Genomic DNA, 6,000 nt, shown 5'->3' on the forward strand with positions numbered 1-6,000 from the left:
TGAAGTTCCTTTCAGCCCAAGTTTTATCTTTCCGATTCTGTCTATTTCAGTTTTGTTCTTCCTTGTTTTGTTTTTAATTCATTGCATCATTATATAAAAAAAAAGGGTCATATAGTCTGTCATTGTCTTTCAAAAATCCCAAAAGAAAACATAAGATCATAGCATTACATCTAGTTTAACGTAATATTCATCATTGTATCTCATCTTTACAAACCTTTACGCTCGCTCATCCTTGTCTTCTTCATTAGATCGTTTAAGGAAAAGTCAAAAAAAAGAAGGAAATCCTCATTAGTCCCGTAATTGCATCCTTTCCATTTTTAGTTTCAATCATTTTTCTTGATTAGTTTGACTGGAAAATTTACTTAAAGAAGACCGAGCAAATTTCCTTATTTGCTTTTGTCCCAACTAATCTCTTCTGTTTCATTTTTGCGAGAAAACTCAATCAACAACCATGGGAGAAGAGAGTAGTAATGCTCAAGATGCTCTTCACCAGCTAATAGCATCCATGAAAGATGAGATCAAAGCCCTAAGACAAGACTTTGGCGACCGACTCAGCCGTGTGGAACAAGCAAGAGTGACCTTGCAACCCACTCGCAACCTTGGAGGTTTGAACACCGACTTCACCACTAATCAGCACACCCGAAACAACTTGAGACCTACTGGAGTTCGCATCAACGAAGCTAATCACACGCAACTCACCGATGACGATTCTTCTCAAGATGATGAACCAGCCCAACGGCGACCTAGAAACAGGAGGCGTGTGCCGCAAGACGACTATGGAGAACAAGAGGAAGATGAGTTCTACTCATCTACAAGACAATCCCAGCATCATGTCAAGCTGACCGCACCAAGCTTCGCAGGAAAAGTTGATCCCGAAGCCTACCTTGATTGGGAAAAGAGGATGGATCACATCTTTGATTACTATAACCACCCCGGTCCAAAGAGGGTAGCATTGGCGGTAGCACAACTCACAGACAATGCCCTTATCTGGTGGGACAGGGTGATATCAGACCGCAAAAGAAATCGTCTTAGAGCCATCGACTCATGGATCGACATGAAAGATATGTTAAGACAAAGGGGAAGAGGACACATATCAAGAGAATGCCCGAACCAGCGAGTGATGCTTGTAACCGAATCCGGAGACTATGAATCTCAAGACGAGGCAGAGACTGAGCCTCTAGAGGAGTATGGTGACATTGAATACCCTGATACTGGCGAGCTCCTTGCACAAGACGTACCTTGAGTGCAATGGTGGAACCCTCCGAGACTATTCAGCGTGAGAACATTTTTCATACCCGTTGCACCATCAAAGGCAAGGTATGTAATCTCATCATTGATGGTGGGTCTTGCACCAATGTTGCTAGTGCTCACATGGTCGATAAGTTAGGCCTTGAGAGAACTAAACACCCTCGGCCTTATAAGCTAAGGTGGCTCGATGACAAGGTAGAACTTAAGATCAGTGATCAAGTGTCTATACTTTTTAGTATTGGTCGATATCAGGATCAAGTAATTTGTGATGTTGTTCCCATGCAAGCTGGACATTTGTTATTAGGTAGACCATGGCAATTTGATAGAGAAACTAAGCATGATGGTAGAACTAATATGTATACCTTTGTGCATAACAATAGGAAAGTTAGCTTAGCACCTCTCACGCCATCACAAGTGCATGACTTGCAAATGCAAATGCTCAAAGAAAAAGAAAATCATTCTAAGCCCAATTTTCTTATTCAACCTAGTCATGTAAGAAAAATTGCCTCCAAACACACAATGCTACTAATGATCTTTAAGGAGCTTTTGAGCGCAGGTTTTGGAGAACTCGATCTACCACCCGAAGTTTTTACTTTGCTTGACAGGTTTAAGGACGTATTCCCTGATGAGATGCCCGAAGGACTGCCACCAATAAGAGGCATAGAGCATCAAATTGATTTCATACTAGGAGCTGCATTATCAAACAAGCTGGCTTACCGTATGAGTCCTGAAGAGTCTAAAGAATTGGAGAAACAAGTCAAAGAGCTGTTAGACAAGGGGTATGTAAGGGAGAGCCTCAGCCCGTGTGCTGTACCAGTTCTGTTGGTGCCAAAGAATGACGGGTCTTGGCGCATGTGTGTCGACTGTCGAGCCATCAACAACATTACCATCAAATATAGACACCCGATTCCAAGACTAGACGACATGCTTGATGAGCTTAGTGGAGCTACCCTATTCTCCAAAATCGATCTCAGGAGTGGGTATCATCAGGTGCGAATGAAAGAAGGAGATGAGTGGAAAACTGCCTTTAAGACCAAGCAAGGTCTTTATGAATGGATGGTGATGCCATTCGGACTCACCAATGCACCAAGTACCTTTATGCGACTAATGAACCAAGTTCTTAGAGCATACATCAGTAAGTTTGTTGTGGTTTACTTTGATGATATCTTAGTATACAGCAAATGTCTTTCTGATCATGTGTCACATCTTGAGCTTGTATTAAAGACTCTTAGACAAGAGGGCCTTTATGCAAACTTAAAGAAGTGCACATTCTGCACTGATAAGCTAGTTTTTCTAGGTTTTGTTGTGAGCTCACAGGGTTTACAGGTCGATGGAGAGAAGGTTAAAGCAATCAAGGAATGGCCGACCCCAACAAACATAAGCCAAGTGAGGAGCTTTCACGGCTTGGCCAGCTTTTATCGACGCTTTGTCAGGGACTTTAGCAGTATAGCCGCACCTCTCACAGCTGTAGTCAAGAAAAGTGTGGGATTTACTTGGGAAAGAGAGCAACAAGCCGCATTTGACACACTCAAGGAGAAGCTCACTGAGGCACCAGTTCTAGTCTTACCTGATTTCAACCAGACATTTGAAGTGGAGTGTGATGCATCAGGGATTGGTGTGGGAGCTGTCTTAACCCAAGGAGGAAAACCTGTAGCCTTTTTCAGTGAAAAGCTAGGAGGATCAACGCTTAACTACCCTACATATGACAAAGAGTTATATGCCTTGGTGCGAGCTTTAGAGACTTGGCAACACTATCTCATGTCAAGGGAGTTTGTGGTGCACACCGACCATGAGACCCTCAAGCATCTTAGGGGACAGATCCACCTAAAGAAGAGACACGCGAGGTGGATGGAGTTCATTGAGACTTTCCCCTACATCATCAAATACAAGAAGGGAAAAGACAACATTGTAGCCGATGCCTTATCAAGACGACATGCGCTTATTGCCACGATGGAAGCTAAAGTTATGGGGTTTGAATTCATAAAAGACCTCTACAAAGAAGATCCCGAGTTTGGAGACAGCTTCAAGGAGTGTAATAATGGAGCCCATGGAAAATTTTATCTCTTCGAAGGCTTTATGTTCAGAGATAAAAGGCTTTGCATACCGAAATGCTCACTTAGAGACCTAATCATCCGAGAAGCACATGGAGGAGGTCTAATGGGTCACTTTGGGGTAGATAAGACACTAGCTGTAGTAAAAGAACACTTCTACTGACCACACCTCAAGAAAACCGTAGAAGCTCATTGTGCAAGATGTGTGGTGTGCAAGAAAGCTAATTCAAGAGTCCATCCCCACGGCTTGTACATACCCCTACCTATTCCGACAGCACCTTGGGTCGATTTATCAATGGATTTTGTGCTTGGGCTTCCAAAGATCAACCACAAGGATTCAATTTTTGTAGTGGTGGACAGATTTTCCAAGATGGCACACTTTATACCTTGTGCTAAGGTGAATGATGCAACCAAGACTGCTGATCTATTCTTTAAAGAGGTGGTACGCCTACATGGAGTGCCAAGGACTATAGTATCAGACCGAGACAGCAAATTTCTAAGCCATTTCTGGAGGACTTTGTGGAAGAAGCTAGGGACAAAGCTCTTATTCTCAACGACATGCCACCCTCAAACTGATGGGCAAACCGAGGTGGTAAATAGGACCCTATCTACCCTACTCCGAGTCACCATTGGAAAGAATTTGAAGAATTGGCTGGAGTGTATTCCTTTTATCGAGTTTGCCTACAATAGAGCTCAGCACTCGGCAACAAAGATGTCCCCATTTGAAATCGTCTATGGTTTCAACCCTACTACACCATTGGAGCTCACACCATTGCCCCCAGCTGAAGCCGTGAGTCTAGAAGGGGAACAGAAAGCTGAATTTGTCAAGAAGCTACACCTAAAGGCCAAAGAGAACCTAGAGAAAAGAACCGAGCAATATGAGAAGCATGCGAACAAAGGCCGCAAGGAGATGGTATTTGAACCTGGAGAATGGGTTTGGCTACACATGCGGCATGAAAGATTTCCAACTCAAAGGAGTTCTAAGCGTGCACCGAGAGGAGATGGCCCGTTCAAGATCCTAGAGAAGATCAACAACAATGCCTACAAGCTTGAGTTACCAGGTGAGTTCAATGTGTCTTCTACTTTCAATGTGCTGATTTATCTCCTTATCTTGCAGATGAACCAGTTTTGAGGTCAAAACCTCATCAAGGGGGAGGGAATGATGAGGACATGCAACCTGAACCGGATCTAACCGAGCCTCAACTCCAAGATATCAAAGTTCCAACAATGCATGAAGGACCAATAACAAGGGCAAGAGCTAGAATACTTCAACACAAGTATAATCAAAGCCTACAAGCCGCAGCTAAAGAGATACCAAGAGAAGATCAAGAGCAATGCCAAGAAGAGACGGTTTACAAGGGCCATTGTCCACAAGCTGGGGCCGAGACATTTCAAGAGTTCTCATCAACCCACAACAGCCCAAAGAACCAGGACGTCTGGCCTCTTTTACCAAGTCAAGCCCAAGTTCAAGTGCTTAGCATCGCAAGAATGAATCAAGACGCTTAAAGAGGGATGTTCAAGTTCGGTCAAAGACAAGACACGCTAACCATGGTAACAAATAAGGTAAGTCTTTCATTTCATTTGACTAACGAATTTCCTTGTCTTTGTTGTGTTGCAGCCGAGAGAATATAGTCTAGACTTTAGCTTAGTAGTTTGAATTTTCCTTTATAGTTTTCCTTGTTTATTTCCCTTTGATGTTGCACCTTTCCTTTTCAAGTTCTGTCGCATTGAGTCTTTTTTTTCTCTTGAGTCTAAGCCACTTGGACATTATATAAGTCCCTTTACGGCCGTGTAACTTTTCAACTTTGATCATCAATAAAATCAAACTTTTCTTTTAAGCTTTTCTCAGCAAAGAAAACTTGTTAAACCACTTTGTTCTAGTCGAGACCAGTCCCTCCTAGACCAAAGATTACTCGTGTTTTATCATAAGCCTTTCACAGCTTGTGTGGTACACCTCATTCCATTGTTACTTAACCGATCCTCCATACGATTCCTTGGTTAGAGAAGCTCGACCATTGAATCAACCCTTGGCCGTTAAACCAAGCTTTGTGTTCCGAGATCATACAAGCCTTGAGACAGCCCTGAACTTGTATCACTTTAGAACGCCTGGATTTATATAGAAGTTAAGAGCATCCAATAACAGGAATTATCTTATAGTGCAGTGGTTTGCGCTCAAATACATAATCTAATGGTGGCGGGTTCGGAGACTTGGGGGCGCCCGGCCCTGGTGATCGGTGTGGGGACAGGTTATTACTGCAGCATATGACTCGTCTTCTTCGTCCTTTGATCACCTGTCACGTATTCCCTTGAATGGTGTTCTCGATTGGTATAGGAACCGATCATCCTAACAAAAAATTTAAAATACCATCTCTTTGCCCTTTTGTTTTCCTGATCAGGGTGGTTGATTGTTTTTTACACCAAGCCTGTCTTTGCTCACAAACGATAATTTTCTTGACTTTCTTTCCAAACCACCTTTGTGTTAAGTCTCCATACTCTGCCAGCTTCAAAATATCTAAAAACGAACAAAATTATGTAATGCAAATGCATAATTTGTTTTCTAAAGACTCTAAATGCAAGATTAAGTTCAAATTTGACTGAAATGCATGAAAACTACTTCTAAATAATTAGAAGAGATCAAAACTAACGAAAACAAACGTTAAGGACACTTAATATATCACATTCATTCAGCTTGTAATTAATT

The sequence above is a fragment of the Eutrema salsugineum genome, unplaced genomic scaffold (assembly GCF_000478725.1).
Source record: "Eutrema salsugineum unplaced genomic scaffold, Eutsalg1_0 scaffold_14, whole genome shotgun sequence".
Taxonomy (NCBI): Eukaryota; Viridiplantae; Streptophyta; class Magnoliopsida; order Brassicales; family Brassicaceae; genus Eutrema; species Eutrema salsugineum.